At 40.3% G+C, this 19532-nt stretch overlaps 1 protein-coding gene across 2 annotated transcripts in view; it reads right to left on the bottom strand.

The window, feature by feature from the left end:
• pvalb6 (parvalbumin 6) overlaps positions 1-19532 on the bottom strand; it is a 44786-nt gene that overhangs the window by 7997 nt on the left and 17257 nt on the right. The window contains exon 1 of one of the 2 annotated variants that reach the window (XM_069149651.1): positions 3815-3918. The exons of the other annotated variant lie outside the window; for it this stretch is intronic. The gene's annotated coding sequence lies outside the window, so the exon portion shown is untranslated. Of the gene's footprint in view, positions 1-3814; positions 3919-19532 lie in introns of those variants that run through there. 2 annotated transcript variants of the gene reach the window in all.

The raw sequence follows: 19532 nt of genomic DNA, 5'->3' as shown, positions 1-19532 counted from the left end.
TGTGAAAATATGAAAATTATGGGACAGTGTGATTTGACCTCCTCTCAAAAAACAGAAGTACTGTTGATGCGAGTCTATTTTTCAGTAAATATTACAGTTATTATAGTTAAAGAAAACCTGAAACGGCCACAGATGAAGAAATAAATACTGTAAGTGAATACATTCTAATATAATGAAGAAGTGACAATAATGCTGGAGTAAAGCCTTGGACACTTGGTTTTTAATTTCTTCTCTGGAAACTCTGCACTTAATGTATAGACCATATCATTCAACCTTCACATAATTTTGAACAACGTAGATTTAGGCTTTTGTAACATAACTATATACTTATTGAAAGCAACAACCATTTTTAAGTGACAATCTTCCCCTCTTAGTTCCCATGTGACTTGAGTAGATGTGATATGAGCATCATTCAGACTTTCTGTCTGTTATCTGTTGAACTGCACCGTTGATAAGATGTTGCTTGTGTATAACCATTAACTTTGCTAGATCACATCTTTCAACCTAAATCAACCTGAATCAACCCATTCACCCTGAATTGCCTTTTACAGTGCTGATTTCTGCAGTCTTGAAAGCTTGTCCCTGAGGTGTGCTGTTTACTTATTTAATCTCCCAAATAATCAACATTTCCATCCTGAGGCAAAATGCTGCAGCAAGACAGAGTGCAGAGAGATCAGACACAGAGGTCTGAATCAGAAAGTGGATTTAAAGAACGCTAGAGCCGACACAAACTCCAGATTCTTATGAATGAATTGCTTTTGGAATTTAATTCTAAGGTTGTCATTATTATTGCAACAAGGGTAATTTGAAGTTACTGTACAAAGACACAGCCCAGATAGAAAAGTGTTTGCTGAGCATATATGTATGTATGTATGTATGTATGTATCTATGTATAAAGAGAAAAATAAGCTAACAGGGGACATAAAACGGTTGTGCAACACTACATTAAGCTGACCTATGAGCCCTTTAAACAGGAGGAGATGCTGAACGTCATGTGGTAGGCTGGGGGGAAGTCCCATGACCCTGATTGTCTCACTATGTATGGGAAACCTAACCGCACTGCAGGGCTGCCAATCCCCAGTCTACTGTAACAGCTGCATGAGTGTGTGAATATGTGTGTGTGTGTGTGTGTGTGTGTGTGTGTGTGTGTGTGTGTGTGTGTGTGTGTGTGTGTGTGTGTGTGTGTGTGTGTGTGTGTGTGTGTGTGTGTGTGTGTGTGTGTTGTGCAAATGTTTGTTTCTGTTACTGAGGTTTCCAGGCAGACTAGAGCTCCAAGAAGAATATACTTGCACTTGAAGAAACCCGAGCCCCTTGTGTGTGTTTGTGAAGACAACTTTAAAAAGCTGAGAAATTGTGTGTATGAGAGTGTGTCTTCAAATAGAGCAAGTCAAGGTGGAGGGGCATGAGAGACATACAATACTGCAGAAGAATGTGCCACCTTAGTATCACTGCAGTGTGAACTGCAAGAGAACCTCCTACGGAAAGAAGGCTTTGATGATATTGTGTGTTTGTTTTCTGTTTGTTTCTCTTATATTCTCTTCAATAAACATTGTTCCTGGGAATTATGATAATTATGTGATTCACACACCCCTCTGGCTTCATACTGTTTCATTTCAATTTCAACTCAGGTCACCAAGACTAGGGTTAGTTATGAATGACTTTAATAATTGAGGACATTCTTCATGTTGGTTTTTTGTTTTGTTTTGTTACTATGACGATTGTGCTGCAACCATAAAACACAGAGACACATATGATAGTCATATACCCATGCACTAAGTCATTCTTGCCATATAAGTTTTTCAGATTTAACTTCTGCCAACCAGTGTCCTGAAGAGCCACAGTTACTGCTGTTGGAGCTTTAACGTGGAGACAATGAACCACTCTAAGAGGCCATTTATTGAATCAAAGGGAGGCTTCAGTGATTTTCCTCCTTCATGAAAGCTTTTTGTCTGAATGGCCCCCTGATCTGCTCAGTTGATCTTCAAAATAAGTTTAATGGCTAAATGGAAACAGAGCTATCTTTTCAGTATGCATTACATTGCATTGGTTTCATAAAGTGGCTGATATGGAGGGGAGGAAGAGTAGGGTTTGGTGTTTGCTCAAAAACATGCATACAGCCGTGCACAAGCACAGCAAGGAAAAAAAAAAAAAAACGTATTTGATAAGAGGAGTGCAGAGGCCCGGGGATCATCTGGCTGTTATCACCACTGTCCACTGTCTAATCCTCTGGCAGGTACAGGACAGGACGGCTTAACCACACAGTTACAGTTTGCCAACAACAATTCTCCTGCATTTGAGGTGTGTGAAGGTGTGCATATGTTGTTGAGGGGCACATTTTAACAGGCCTCTCTGTGGACAATTTAACGACTGTTTTATTCCAATGAACTCAGGAAAAACAACAGACGGCTTTTAGCAATAATCAAATTTTCAGATCCTATTAACATTTTGGCAAAACCCCTGATTGTTTGTGAAACTCATTAATTTAAACTGTTATAGACTCTGTCCTAATCCAATTAAATGTCCTATTTTTGGGGGGGGAGGGACATTTCAATTTGTATTAGATGTGAAATCATAGGTTAAAGTGAATTAATCAAAATTCAACAAAAATGAAAGGTGTTTTGTTAATTTGGAGGAGTGTGGGTGCACACATGACATGTAATTGTCACTCTTTCTACTCAACTTTCTTCTTCAACAAAAAAATCTCAAACGAACGCATCTAATACTTTTATTGCTGTTATAGAGTTTTCACTGCAAAGCATCTTAGCTCTACACATGTTGATGTGAGAGTGAGCTCGGGGAATCACTAAAGTCATTAAGATTCATCAGGAACATGAATTTCTGTTACACGATTTCATGGCAATCCATCCAGCAGTTGTTAGGATATTACAGTCGGTCCCTGGAGTCATTCTGCTAGCATATTTGCATAACACCGTTCCTAGGTTACACATTCCCACTTAACATACAGTAGGCACCATGCAGATTCATAATAAACTGATGAGAGAACTTTGCAAAGGACATGTATGATGAAAGCATGCTGACTCAACACACATTAGCATAAAATATCACCAAACAAATTAAAGATGTAAATTCCATTTAATCTGCAGTTGGAAGCATCAACATAATGAGTGTTTAAAGGCACACATTATTCATTGTAGCACAAACAAAATATTATCCTCATTAATTAAGTGAGACTACATCCACTCCACTATGAAAAGTCAAGGTGTGGTCGACTGTATGAGCGTATGCAACATTTTTTAATTCTCTGCAATCAGTCATTGAATCAAAAGCACATCAATATATTGTGAAGAGGAACTTCATGTCTTTGACTGCATCAGCATTTTGATTACGTTACCCTAGCGCACCGACGTGAAACCGCATTCAATCTCATTAGGAGTAATTAAAATATGACCTTGAAAAGATTTCACGAGTAAGCAATGCAACAAAATTACACCTATGCTGCTTATTTTGGCAGCAAACCGTTGCTATCAGAAAAGTAATTACTTTGCTAATATACTGGCTCTGTATCTAAATCTAATCTGACTCTTTGGAGGAGCCTGTAAAAGAAGGTGAATTGCCTTTCTTATTAGTTTCATCTATCACACACATTTGATTAGAAAGTAACACCAACTGTACATAAATGTCAACTTGAAATATCTCTCATGGTCAAACACGTGATCTGCTGCAGGTAATACAGTCAAACATTGACCTTTGTTCTATATCTGCCATCTGTCTTTTTCCTTCAGGCAATATTTTACACCACTAAAAGCTTTTTTGTTTTATCTTGTTTTGTAGCTCATTCATTTCCTCCTCTTACCTTGTTTACTGGCAGACAGGTGCTGAGGTGGGAGAAGGGCCAGATAGGTGCAGGAAGGACGACCAGTAAAAGAGCAGAGGCTTGGCTCTTTCTGTTTTATACAAGTCCTCTCCAACTATTTTAGGATGAAAACCGGGCTCCCAGTTCAGCGTGGGGTCAGTGCCATTGGGCTGCGAGGTCGGGCCGTATCACTTTCCTGACTGGACTCATGCTAATCAAACATTACTATTAATAATTGTCAATCTCCGCCCCTCATTCCAGACAGATTTTCTTTTCTTATACTTAGCCTTCCTCACCCCTCCCTTCCTCTAACGCTCCCTCCTTCCAGCCATTTGATTTCTCCACCTAATTTTCTCCCACCTCCCACCCGAAGGACCTTGTTCTGTCCTCTAATCCCTCTCTGATCCAGTCCCTCCCTCCTCTCGTTCTCTTTGCTTCACTCCGTTTCTGCTCTCTTAAACTTTTAATTTTCACATTTTAATTCCCATCAACTATTTTCCCCTTTAAGGCATTCCGCATCATCAGTGACAAATTACAAGGCCTTGCTACTCCATCAATATTGTTTTGTTCTCTCTCCCTTATCTAAATGGTTGAAAAGCTTCTAGCAATCAAAATAAAGCTTCTTAAAATCAAACTATATGCAACAGTAAACCATCTCTTCACTATCTATTTACTGTCTGTGATCAACGTTTTCTCTGTTGCATGTCACACATCATATGTCATTAACAATGGTTGTGGTGGCAGATTTAACTCCTAATTCAAATCCTCAGCATATTGTGGAAAATTCAATCCATGATTTCTGTCAGACGTAGACCAAAGGAAGTTTCTAATTTCTAATGCTGATTTTTACAGCTGAAATCAGAAGTCTCACTGGTATAATGTACTGTATCAACTGTGGCTAGATAGCTAATGAAGCTAACATTAGCTCCTTGAGTTGGCTGAAAATGTTGTCTATTTTTTTACATGTAGATTAATTTCAGCAAGTTTTGATCAGGCACCATCCCCACTATTACCCTGGCAGAAAATGTACATGAAAACTCATGCTAAAACTCGTGATCACGTGATTACATAGCAAATGTGATTGTGCACATGTAAAACAAGTATTTTGCCGATTGGAAACGTGGTTTGGAAACATGTTCATGGTGTAATGTGTGACGCCCATGTAGATTCCCATGTAAAAACCTCTCCATATATTTTCCCATGTTATCATATGTTGCAACATTTGGTAAATATGTGTCATACAACATGGCACTTACTGATAGCACTTTGTAGTTTGGCTTTCTTGAAGAAATTGTATTTTCTTGATTCTTGTTGTTCTGGGTTTTGTACCCTCATGGTTGTAATGCACTTATTGTAAGTCGCTTTGGATAAAAGCGTCAGCTAAATGAAATGTAATGTAATGTACATGTGATCACGTGTCCTATATGGAAAACATGTAAAGGCTTACAAATAAACACTCTTTAATCAGTTCTGCACACTTTTGCTCTGGTGTTTTGGGTCTATAAAGGCTATAGATAAAGTCACCACACTCCACACTCTTTCTGTGCAGATCATCACTGTCACTGCAGCCCCATACACATTGCCTTGAGAAGGAATCCAAAGACAGATGTGCTGTGACAAGTTAGGGCTGCTAACTAAACACATGTTATTTGTGGGAGGGGTTTAGAGAATGGCAAATTGTTGCTCGAAGGATCAGGTTGCTGAAACAAACTAGTGAATAAAACAAAAGATTTGTGGACTTTGCGGCAGTGGTCAGACGGAGGAGCAACCCACCTGACATTTGTGAGACAATCTTTTTAAAGTGTTGAGTCCAGCATCACTATCTTGTTTTTTTTGGAACCAGAAGTGACCATATGGATGAGCTGGAAGGAGAACCTCAGAAAAAGATGCCTGCTCACTTCTACCAGAAACCTGACTGCATCGCAGGCGTGTTAATCAGACCAGGCCAACTACTAAACATACCTCTCTTCAAGGACTAATATCTAATTAATTTTGGAACTATTTTCAGAAGAATCACCAGAACACTGATCAAAAGGAGTAAATTTAGCTAATGACACCATTATGACAAGTGGAAAAAATGTATTGACTTTGTATTTCAGTAAAGAAGTAGGCACTTTTTGAATGGGAGTCTATTGGAGCCTGAGCTTTTTTGAGCCAGCCCCTACTGGCCCTCAGTGGTATTGAACGTTGAGCCACTTCCGCATTTGCCTTACTTTTCAAACCCTGAATCCCATACAACTATTTTATATACAGTCTGAGTCAGAAAAAGATAAGCAGAGATCTGAAGGCTATTTTCCACTGGCTCTGTGTCCGACACGTTCCGTCTCTGACGTGGCTGCCGGAGTGAATCGCCATCATTAAAGTCAATGCTTCATATCCCATCGGCTGCGCTGCGTTCCGTCTCACCAGCGTCCAATTTCATCTATTTCTCACGGAAGCCGCTCGGAGACGCAGCAATGTCAAGTAGAGCAGATCGATTGGGCAGGAAGTTTGTCGAGAAAACAGAATAAAACTCCGGGAAAACTTTCAAAATAAAACCGATGTGCAAATGCCCGGTCGTAAATAACTTTACTACATCACCGTCTAGCCTTGCAGTCTCAATTTGGACAAGAAATGCATTCTCCTCTTGCTACAGACACGGTATGTGAAGTAGTTGCACAATAAATAGGAGTAACTATGCTTTTAATGACTAAAACACAGCCGGCGGTATTAACTTTGTCTGTAGGCTGCAGCACAAAGGAGTAAATGACAAAAATAACCACAAAATGGACAAAAAAGAAACCTTTTAACAATGTTTACAGAAGCACAGAAATCAAGGAAACCTCACCAAATGAGGAAGGAAGATAAAACGGGCAGACAAAATGCTTCTCGTCTGACACGCCGCCGGTGGAATATGAAGCGTAGAGGACGGAACAAAGTCAGACATGTCTTCAGTGGAATATGCGGGTTAGACCTCCATGGTCCACTGTGCTGGCCAAACCTTGACTTTGAAGAGAATGAACCTCCAATGGGCCCCAACAATTAAATATCCAGGCATTGGACAATCAGGCACCACATTCCTCTGGGACAGTGCAGCCCAACCCACCCAGGCAACCTCCCTGAAGCTCCCTTATGGATGTGAAGTGATTATAGATCAGAGCAGACATCGGCTGTCTCCGCCTTTGGTATTACTGAAGAACCTCTCGCCCCGACCTTAAAGAAGCTTTGGTTGGGAGAGACCGAGACGAAACTCAAAGGCTACTGTGTGTATGTGAAAGCCATAAACAAGTTTTATTGGGCGAGATGGATTGATGTGTGTTTAAGGCTCATGCACGTGTTGTGAATGTGGACTGTGAGGATTGGTGCGAAAGCGTGAGAGATTAAAAACGGGGATCCGTGTTCTCAGCTGTGAAACGCCTTTTGACAACAGGTGTCCTTAACTCGGTTACTGTCAAGATATATTATTAATGAGATCACTATCCCTTTTTTGTCCTGGTAAAATGAGCATTGCTGGTCTCACAGCTTGGGATATTTCTCAGCCTTGTTAACTCTGCTCCCCTCATCCACTGTGAGACTGCAACAGAGAGAGGTGAGGAAGTCGAGCTGCAACAGGAGCAGAAGATAAACTGATACGGGAGCCAGAAGATACAAAAAGTATTTTCTGTGGGGGAAAACTGAAACAGAGAGAGGTGAGGAAGTCAAGCTGGACAGCTACAGAGGAGTAGTTGCTTGTGTGGGGAGGTTGGGAGATAAGGGCGGATGATGTAAGAGGAGAAATTAAAATAGTAATGACACAGGGGGATTAAAAGACAAACGCAGAGCGAGCGAAAGAGCAAAGTAAAAAGATGGGATGAGGCCGGTGAAGTGGTGGAGGGCCAGAGGTCGACAGGGGATCTCACCAGGGCATGAGGCATCTCGTGTGTAGGGTCATACAGCAAACTCCAAAGACTGGATGACTCTGGCTTGTTAGGAGTTTGCATTTGGAGACAAATAGGAAAACTTCATGTTTTTTTCACTACTTTTCATCAGCTGCTCCTAACTGAACAGCATCTCAATTGTAGTCCCACTGCTACAAATGATCAGATTGTCACTGCACTGTTGTCATTACAAAGCCTTTTGGCTTGTGTTTACTTTTGGGACTTCAATCAAGGGTTGTTTGAGATTGTCTCAAATGGATATGCTGTTGTGTGCTCACTGGCATATTAACGCAATTACAACCTTCCTCCCTCCTTCATTTACAGTTTGTGTTATTTGCCACTGGGGCTTACTTAGCACTCATGCGAACCATTGCCAGCTCTAATTTTGATCATGCAAACTAATTCTGCTCATTATAAAATTGTCCTGAGGGCATCTGACTTTGTTTCTCAGTCAAATCATGATCAAATATTTGTTATTGTGTTAAATTATAAAACAATAGGATAATTATATTTAAACCTTGGTGAGTCTGTGACTACTAATTTCCACCTTGTTCTTTGCCATTGTTTTGCATAGTAGACAAAAACCGACTTCCAACTTTTTCCAGCACAGATTTTGAGTAAAACATGAGATTACACATCACGTAACATAGAACAAAGGGAAGTTATTCCTTGGATCAACTGAAAGGATAGAATAGAGCATGCAGAGGAATTCCAGGGAGGAAAAGAAAGAGCAATGCTAATAAGAGGAGGCAGGAGACAGAAGAGAGAGAAAGAGAGATCCCTTTGAACCTGAGTCCAGGTAAGCCAACATAATACAGACACACTGGGAGCCTGTTTGAGTACAGAGACGGAGGGAGACACAGCAAGTACGCTTCCAGCCATCTGCTTTTATGCACATTTCAATTGTACTCACTGAAGTACACGGACATATAAGAAATGTATATAAAAAAAAAATGATTTTGCACTGAACAGTATTGTTTCAATCTCTTGTGCTTCACCCCTATCTCTCCTCACTCCATTGCTTCCATGATTATCTTGTTCAACTTTGCTGTTTTTTACAACACAATCTGTACTTTGTCTTTGACACTTTTGCAGACAGGGGAATCTCTTGACTGATAAGTTCTCTATCTATACTACCTGTGCTCCTCATGATGAGTTCAACTCTTTGCTGACACCTCTGTCATTTCACACCAGGCTCCTTGGCCTTCACATCACATCTCAAAAGCCATTCAACCATCAACTTGAGGTTACCCTTTACAGCTGTCTGACGGCAGTATACGAAAGAATCAGCACGACATATCACAGGAGCAGCACACAGGCACCAACAATTTACTTAACCTTAGTTTGTGACTGCCATTTCCTGCTGAGGGTGGGGCTGGTGTTTGAGGGCATCATGTCCCAGATGAGTGTCACTATGCATGTTTGTCCTCGTAGATTTAATGTCCCAAAATGCTGAAGTAGACACTAACTTCAGTGTTAGTGCATCTCACAGGGACAATACTCAAGTATTTTTGAAGAAAAAAGTATTAAGACTTAAAGCAAGCTTTAAGATTTTTTTTTTTGTGGTACTTTCACATAAATGATGTCAAAGACTATCTGGGGACGCTTCGGTGTGCCAATAGTGAAGAAATTAAGTGCTTATATTATACGATCTATAAATCAACTCTTAGCCACTGCAAGGAACATAAAATCAATAAAAAAATGAAGGTAGTCGAAGGACTATGTAAATACGCAAAAAAAGGTTGAGCTGCACTTTGTCAAAAGTTATAGTCGCTCACACAAACACACACACACACACACACACACACACACACACACACACACACACACACACACACACACACACACAGCTACTGTACCATTGGTTAAAGAGACAGGAAGAGAGAGAAGAGCTGTGATATGGCACAATCTTTATCTTCCATGTGCACTATTATATTACTCTGTCTCAGCAGTATTTCCCATCTGTCTCTCTCAGGTTAAAAAGGAAAAGGAGGTAAAAGAGCAGAGTAAAAAAAACAAGTGAGAGGACTGAGAATGGTGAGGGGAACATGGAAGGATGGTAAAAATTGACGGGAAAAAAAAATCAATGGAGTGAAGAATGGGAGGAACAATAATAGATAGATAGATAGATAGATAGATAGATAGATAGATAGATAGATAGATAGATAGATAGATAGATAGATAGATAGATAGATAGATAGATAGATAGATAGATAGATAGATAGATAGATAGATAGATAGATAGATAGGTAGATGGGGTGGCATTAGATCTGACAGCAAAAATGAAAATAAGACAGGGAGGAAGAGAAATGATTTGCCTGTTAATAGGAAATCCAATCTCAATTCCTGTCTGTCCATTGGTGTGTGTGTGTGTGTGTGTGTGTGTGTGTGTGTGTGTGTGTGCGTGCGTGTGTGTGTGTGTGTGTGTGTGTGTGTGTGTGTGTGTGTGTGTGTGTGTGTATGCATATTCACCTGATACTTGAGCAGGACGATCCACCTGCTTCATCATTGTTCTTTAAGCTTAAGTAAAGGTATTTAGAAATCTACATATAAAACCCTGCACAGATATAAGGTTTTAACACGTCTGGTACATTTAGATGCAAAGGAAATATCCCTGCTGCAGGGCCTGCAGATACTGGACAGAACACACCCTCTATCAGGAGTACACGGACACCACAGAGACTTAGAAGACAGAAGGAATGATTGACCTGTCTACATACACTGAGAGAGAAGGAAGATATGATGGACGGTAGAAAGAGGAGACATCCAGCTGAACAGAAGAAAAGCGGATTTGCTGGATGTGATTTAGGGAGGAATTTATAGGGAGTGTGGTGACAGATACCCATCTCTGGATCTGTCCGCTGGTCTGAACAGTCTAGAAAAAAAAGCTCTCTCGGGCCAGTGTTAAGAAATCAAAGCTATGAGTTTGTCAAGGTTGTTGTGTTTATCATCAACTGTATCTTCATCTCTTTTGTTACTATCATTATCATATCTACAGTACATTGTGATCATCATCGATGAGTCGATAAGGCTGTCCTGCTGGCTCTATGGGATGATGAGGATGAAAAGTTATGAGCTGATTTAGGTGAAGATAAACAACTGTTCATGGAACAAAATTGTTTTAAACAAATTTAGTTTGTAATCTGAGTAGTAACTACGTAATTTATATTAATTTACTGCCATGTGGTGGACTGGCAACCTGTCGAGGATGTACAATCCAAAATCAGCTGAAATGGGAACCTATACGTTGTCTTTCTTAAGTTATTAGTAGACAAATGAGAATGTGTCACCTCAATAAGGTCGTAAGCCTGTAGCCAGGCTCGTCGCTCTTTGATGTGCATATAGGCACAGCAAAGCTTTGAACTAAACACTAACTTCAGCATGCTAACAGGCTCAAATTGAGGATGCTAACATCTGGATGATAAGCAGATATAATGTTTACAATGATTACGAGTTAGGTTTTTTAGCATGCTAATATTGGCTGTTTAGCATTAAGCGTGAAGTGCTGCTGACTTTGATGTTATTAGTTGTGCAGGAAGTCATGAACCAAAGTATTGGACAAGTTAAAACTGAAATGATGACGGCAGTAGAGTAGTCATACATTCATACTAGTCCACCCAAGCCACCATGTGGTGTAAGAGGAAAAGTCACAGGCTCACTAAAGCCATTAGGATTCAACTATTAATATCTGTAAAACGTGTCATGGCAGTCTACATAATAGTTGTTGATATACTCCAGTGTGTGTCAAAGCAGACCTGATTAACATTGCCCCATATAGCAGCGGAACAAGCATGGTGGAAAACCGAGGATCATTTCTGTCTGAAGAGACACTGTATGAGGGTATTCTGAGGTTGATATAACTTTATCATACTGTAACAGCTTGTTCTGGTATATTTAAAACTTTACACTTGTAACTTGTGACAGGATTAGTCGGATCACTGAGGTTAAGATTTAGTTGGTTATTCTCTTGTGGATCATTTGATAATTATCAAGAGTGTGATATGCAACAGTCCCTTAGGCGGTCATAAGCAAACGACCTCTATCCCCCATTCTTTTCTGTACTCTCTTTCTTCTCTGATTTGTATTACAGCGTACACACCAAAACAGATCATCAACAAAACACGCTGTCATGATGACATGATTACACACAATATAGTGACAGATGTATGAATACAGCTGAAAGAAAAAAAACAGCTGTAACAAATTTTAAACAGCGTGGAGATACATGAACTTAGCATATGCATACTGGGGTATGCACATAGCAGGAATGCTAAGAAGAGCTACAGTGTGTGAAGTGAGGGTATAGATGAGAGGTGGGGGGGTGATAGTGTGATTCACACAGTATCTATTGCCAGCCTTGACTGGAGGAATGGTGTGAACCCGGGCAACAGGTGTCTGGGAATAGTTGAGACTGACTTCAGACGCAGTACAAGTTCTAGCACCAGATACAACAGTCTGTGACTATTCAGCGATAGAGGGGGAGAGATTTAGGAGAGGCTAAAGTTTTTTAAGAGTAAAGATAGAGAAATGTTAAATTTTGGGGGGGAAATAACATGCTAGGGTTGAAGTTAGTGTGTGTAAAATTGGAAAAGGGGATGTTGATAAAGGAGAGAGTGAGGAACAGTAAGGTTAAGGATAGTATAAGAGACAAACATAAATTCAGAAAACTCAGAGTCAGAAGAAGTAAAGCAATAGTTTTGGTGTGCAGTCTTGTGGGTAAATGAGGGTCTAGAGACTGTTTATGGTCTCTGAAATCCCAACAGGAGGTGTGCAGTTTCTGAGAAATGTGTCTCGAATGTAGTGCCAAGTAACCCAATCTTTGGCAAAATCACAGCTCACTACTTTTTATCTTCAGCAATTAATTTATATTAGGTGAAGTTATTTAAATTATATAAGTTACTCTTTTAATGGGGCTGGTGGGATGCTTTAGAAAAATGAGAATGACTTGTTGGTAAAAGTGAAGGGAGTTTATGAGGGACATTTTTCAAACTTTAACAAGCTTTAATTGTAATATAGATTATTATTGACTCAAAGTTTAGTCATGCTATCAGCATTTTTCCTGCAACTTCCTGAAGGATAATTGGGTATAGAAAATTAATGAATGTCGGTATTTTCACATTTATACATTCTTTTTATTATTCAACAATAATATCAATGTTTTTAACATTTTAGTTTGAAAAATGCTCTTTTTTGTTAAATCAAAACTACTTGGTTAGATTTGGGAAAAGATCACAGTTTGGATAAAATAAGTATGTTATTTATGTAAGATAAAAGTGGAACGCAAGCTGACTTACATACATAATTCAAAATAAGTCAACAGGGACTTTTGTTTTCAACCGGGACATGAACAGCAGTCTTCTGGGTGAAAGTACTGTGTTCGATCACTCTAGTCACCCCGGCCGCCAGCTGACATCGACTTTGTAACTTTATACTAAGTCATCTGACGTCCTGCTTTGCTACCATCACAATTACTGTGGGCTTGAGGTCAATGAATGTAACCTTCTAGCCCACTAGTAGGTGCAGTTTGTGCAGTTTGAACATGAATCGTTGAAGTAAACGAGTGATAAGAGGCTCCTGAACCTTCTAGTAGATTTAGTGGGCTCCTACTATATCTGTGACAGATGTGTGACGACAACTGGCTATTTGATGGTTTGAAAACTGTCAAAGTGGGTGACATGGCAACGTCATTCAACTACTTTTGTTCAGGATGAAACATCTCAACTCGGGTAGACAGTGGACTGATTTTGTACATTCATATTCCCCAGAGGATAAACACTAACTTTGATGAGACTCTGACTTTTCCAAACTATTGGATGGATTGCTGGGACATTTGGTATAAACATTTATGTTCCCATCAGGATACATTTTTAAAACTTCATAATGTCTTTGTGAGTATGCATATTGACTTCCTTTGGCTCAAAGCATAGCAGAGCCCATGTACAGTTTCACACAGCTGCTAGCTTGCTTCACTTTACATTCTGTATATTAAAAGGCCTATGTAGATATGTCATTAGTATTAAAACACATGAATAGCTTCATATCTGTAAATGCATATTTTCATACAAAAGTTCCTATAATAAATATGAAATACATACATTAGATATTTCCAAAAATTGTGTTGATTTCTGCGTTGAATTCAGACATGCACATGTACATTAATCTAAATTGCAATAGCTGACTCTTTAACTGAGCTGAAAATGTTGTGTAACAGATAAAATTCCAAGCAAGAGAAGAGCTCAGTCCTGCATAGAGAGCAGAGTAGTAACATGGCTGATAAGTTGAAGAAAATGGCTTCACAAACACATCGACACACTGTATATACTCGCCTACATGTAACCCCCCCCTCCTAATCTCACACTTGCGAACACCTACAAATAAACATATACTCTATAAAATATATAGTCACATGTACAGTAGACCTACACACAATCTGCACACACGCGTGTTTTAAAAATAAACAAAGCAGTGTTTGACCTTGAAGTTCAACGCGTACAAAAAAAGGGGTTGCTATAGTATGACTGGAGTGGGAGCAAATTACTAGTGGCAGGCAATAAAAAGAGAAAATCTCTGAATATTATTCCACCCTTAAATCTTCTCAGGCTCGAATTACATTTGTGGCACATAGTCACATCTACAAGTTATGTTAATAACCAACAAAGACTGTCAGAGACAGCCTGATGTTCATGTGTTCCTTTTGTTAATCTGAGGGAAACTTGGTATTATGGCCCCACTAAATGCTGCACATTAAATTTTAAAAAAAAACATTACAGTGACACCAAGGCCAGTGTGCATGAAGAAAACAGCACCTGCTCTGCACTCTCATCCTGCAGACCTCTTACTATATTTGCTATTTATGGACAGTATAAGTTTAAAAGTCATTCTGAAGTGAATGGTCCATTAGCACACATTACGCTAGCTGGATAACACTTTGCCATGCTCTGAAAGCCCGCCGCATTGCAGTTTAAGTCTTATTTCAGTCAAGGACTCACTCAGGTGAAGGATTCTTTTTGGCTTTTCCAAGGCAGAAATGAGAGAGCCGTATCATTAGATGATCAATTCAACTGAAGGTTAAATTGAACGCATTGGTGCATTAAAAAGGGTAGTGCATGTGAATATGTGCAAGTCTGGCCTTAGTTTAATTGTGACCTCGTGTGTACACTGTGAATATATACTCAGTTTTAATGAGCTGCTTTGCAGCAACTAGACTGTCCTTTTATTGTATGTGGTTTAACATGGTGACGGTCTTCTCTGTCTCTTTCACTCAAGCCAACAAGAGGTAGCTAACACTGCTAATATGAAGTGTTTCTGTTATTTAGACTCTTTTGATATAAATGGTACGGAGCCCCTGAGGGATCACGACAAGAATTGTTTTCAGGACAACTTTAGCGTTACTTCGCAATATTTAGGATTCCCTCAAAATACATTTTGTGTTCTCTCACAATTGGCTACTTTCCTTTTTTTTATTCCTTCCGAGCCACATGTGTATTTCCAGCTACATCTGTGTTCACAACCAGACTAAAATGAAAAAGAAAAAAGAACGAAATGCATCACGTAAAGTGTCACATCTTTTTTTCCATATTATCTGCAGTATTGCTAGGTAACGCAAAAGTATGGCGAGAGAACGTAAAACTTCGGATTGTATTCACTCATTTAAAAAAAAAAAAACGTCTCTGTGACTCTTTGAAAGTTTTGTAAAATAAGGAGCAAAAAATCATAAAAAAATATGTCTACAGCAGAAAAATTCAACTGCACCACAAACTGAATCCGTCAAGATGCTCACTTACAACAACACCAAGTTAAAGCAGAAGGCTGCAATAGTTTTACCTAGGGTGTACCTAATAAATTGGCCACGGAGCATAGCCTTTGTGTGTAATCGTGTGTTGCAGGGTAGGAGGGGGGTGGGGGTACGGAGTGGGGGTGGGGGGGTGACACCAGGGAGACACTATAATTAAGTCAAGTTAATGCACTGGTATCTCGTGTGCATCGATCCACTCCTTCCTAATGTCCCATGCTGGCATGACTTGTTAGACTTAGTGCACACCTACAACCACAGTATGATCTGATTAAATAAAGAGCATCCTTTCCAGCTGCAAGAGAGAGCTGAGAGCAGCCGCAGAGACAGAAACAATGGTTCAATAAAGTCAAGTAAATGGCTTTTTTTTAGGGTTTAATTTTATGACCTGCAAAATGTACAATTGGTTTCATTTTACTTTTCCTGAATTAAAAAGAGTTCAACCACAACTAGCTGCAGTGCTTTACATGATGTCGAGTTGAAGTTATAATAGAGCAGTTTGGGTGAAGTGAAGCCTTTGAACAAACATCATGTCTGACTTCTCTGGGAAAAAGATGTCATAAATCTGTCCGATATTCCGCAAACTTTCCCTGTTTAAAAACAGGAAATGTTTGAGATGCAGACTAACCTGAATCACCCGATGTTATGTGTCATGTCATATGTTAATGTCAAACATTAAGTCAAATCTTAATTGCAATGGCTAAAGTGTACTGCAATACAAAGTGGTTAATGTTACTGAAGTTATACTGCTAATGGAAAGTTTAAAAAAAAAAATCCCAATGGATACTTGAAATATTAATACAATGAGGTATGCTTTGAATTATAACTTCTTATCTAATTAAATTTATGGAAGAGAAGAGAAGAGAAGAGAAGAGAAGAGAAGAGAAGAGAAGAGAAGAGAAGAGAAGAGAAGAGAAGAGAAGGGAAGAGAAGAGAAGAGAAGAGAAGAGAAGAGAAGAGAAGAGAAGAGAAGAGAAGAGAAGAGAAGAGAAGAGTTTTAGAAAACAGTTTTGTCAGAGCTTCTCTGTGGAAAAAAAATAAAAAGATGAACATCCAACAGCCTCAGGATTCAATTTCATCTTCAGTTTTTTTTCTCATGCTTTCATGCATAGTTTACTTTGGATCAAACAGCCTCCTCCAAATGTGACTGTCTGCCGCTGGCTTACCCCTTTCGGTCTGCTCATCCCTCTACACACACACAGACACACACATACACACACACACACACACACACACACACACACACACACACACACACACACACACACACACACACACACACACACACATACATTCACTCCTTTCTCTGATCCAAGGGGTATTATCACCATAAGTCATGACTCAGCTAATATACCTTTATTATACTTCTACATTAACCTCTCTGTCCTGCCACAGTAAAATAACACATCTATACACACAAATATATTACACACAGAGTAACCATCCAGTGACTCCATTTCCTTCTTGACCTCGGTGTTAATGTGCATTAACTCACTGGATTCCATCGGCCGTGGGGATGCATTACCTAATCTGCATTATGTAGGTTTTTTTTAGCACAGGAAGGGTCCGACTAAGTGTTTATGTGCCGGCGGGGGCCCATATACATGCATATATATATGGACGTGTGCCTGAGTGGGATTTCTTCGTGCCCCGGTTCAACAGCAGAGTCATGCCTGTGTGCATGTGCATTTTTTTTGTGTAGGCTGAACCGTAAAAATAATCACTGCTGGTATCCATTACTGTGCAGCCTGTAGTACAGCGGTAATGTGGGGATCATTGTTAGCATAACGGCACACATCACACTCCAGGAATACTCCAGTCCTTTTCATGGACATAACTCGCGTGTGGACGAGAAAAAAAGAAAGTGTTCACAAACTCAAGGAGCTCCTGAGGCTGAATAATGATCAGTACTTTGACCTTTATTGTAACTCCCTGAAGGGGAGTCGCAGCACCCAAGGGAGTCAGTGCACAGCTTCAAAACTTACACCACTGCATGCCAACGTCCACACACTATTTCTGTGTGCGTGCAACAATTCAGAGCTCCTTACTTCTGTCATCTGGCAGAACAAACAGAGATGAAGTGAATACAGAGCAGATAAGATGAGAGAGAGCAGGAAGAGAAGCGATTGTGTATCAGAAAGAGAAGGAGAGAGGAAGAGTGTTAGCGAGAGCTCCTTTGATCCATTCGTCCCCCTCGCTCGGCTTTGGTGTATCATTCATTCAACAGCGGTTTTCCCCGTCTTCCCTGCTCGCTTGGCAACATTAATAGAAGCTGCCAGGAGTTAGGGCTCGCACGTCGTGTCACACACACACACACACACACACACACACACACACACACACACACACACACACACACACACACACACACACTTGCTTTTCGTCCTTCTCCATCTCTTAAATCACATCACACGCTCCCACTGAGACACACACGCACCGAGGGCTCGGGTCGGAGTTAGCTCCTCAACTGGGCCTGCCAATAAGAGCTCCTGACACGGAATCAGAGGTGACAGGCGAGGCAGGTGAGGAGAAGGGAAGGGAGGTGGGGGAGGGAGAGGGAGACACGGAGACAAACAGGGGGAGTAATTAGGAGAGGCATGTGATGCTGGAGAGGGGGATGAGGGAAAGGACGCGTGTGAATGAAACAGGGCTCAGAGGGTGGGGTGGATAAGAGAGCATAAGCAACACATACACTGGAGTGGTCGGACACTGATGAAAGTATTAAACTGCTGTGCTGACAGTTTAATGAATTCAATAAGGGGCCCGACTTTTCTGAACTGTCTTTAGTTCTGTCTTTTTAAAGATAACTGACGGGGCTCTAGCGATGGGAAAGTCAATGTGTCCGTCTACCACTTTGTTCCAGACTGAAACACCTTAACGAGTACCGTTACATTTTGTCAAGACATTAATGGTCCCCAGAGGATGGACCCTATTAATCACCTTTCTAGCACTACCATGAGATTTACATTGAGGGAAATTTCTGTCAAATGTGGTGCAGACATTCATACGTCCATCAAATGATCTGTGCTTCTTAAGATGAATGGTTGTTTGAGGATAGTATGTTTGTCTTTCTTTATTTCATCACCCCTTCTTGTCCTCTTCCTGATCCTTTCCCTTTGCATTTTCCCTCCTCCCTTTATCATCTTAACTTCATCTTCTCCACGTCATCTTCTCTCCACTCCTTCCCACTCTCCTTCACTTGGTAGCATCTGTTTCCAAGATGAATTAAATTATTTCTTTGTTTTTTTGTCAGATTCTTTCTTTCTTATGTCTCTGTCTCAGCGCTGACAGCTGCCAGTCTCGTCAAGGTCTATGATGATTTTCTCCTTTCTCTCATTTCATCATCACATCATTTTCTATTCAGGTGCAATGAGACGAAACCAGATGCTGTGCCTCAATTAGCAGGAGACAGTGCATCTGAAGTAGCTACTGAATGCTTAATATCAAGCAGATATCACCACACTTTCAATTGCAGAACAAGAGAAGTGGGCCAAATTTTTTCTGAAGTAGCATATATAAAGGAAAGAGAAGTTGCCACATTCTCCAAAAGTCAGAGGGATCATAGCTGTTGTATATGTCATGTAAAGATGATCTGCCTTTCTTGATGTTACTGTAATACCACTACTTTTGGTGGTATCACTAATGTAAGGAATTCATCTTTCATTAAATAACAATGATTATTATCATTGAACTTTTAGTGGTGTCGTTACTCGTTACTTTTGTCTTGTATCTAAATAATGGACAACTGCAAGCACACAGCCTATTTCCTTAATCCCTTAGCTGCCCTGCTAAGAGACGGGAAGAGAGTTGGTTCCTGGAGGCGCTTGAAGGCCAACCAGGGCAAAGACACCACACGGTGCTGAGGTTAAGGCTCCGAGTGGCCGGCCAGGACCAGGTGTCAGTGGATGGATCCCCACAGTGGCCTCTACACGCACCCCGACATTAAGTTCAGTGTCAGGAGTGCATTGCTTAGGTGAGGGACACACGGTCATCCGCTCAAGAGCAAGGCACGGATTACGGGGACCTCGTC

This window comes from Embiotoca jacksoni, unplaced genomic scaffold, assembly GCF_022577435.1.
Source record: "Embiotoca jacksoni isolate LCO1_2020_lvr unplaced genomic scaffold, fEmbJac1.0.p SCAF_15, whole genome shotgun sequence".
In the NCBI taxonomy this organism is placed as follows: domain Eukaryota; kingdom Metazoa; phylum Chordata; class Actinopteri; family Embiotocidae; genus Embiotoca; species Embiotoca jacksoni.
This window is presented reverse-complemented; position numbering and strand designations above follow the sequence as displayed.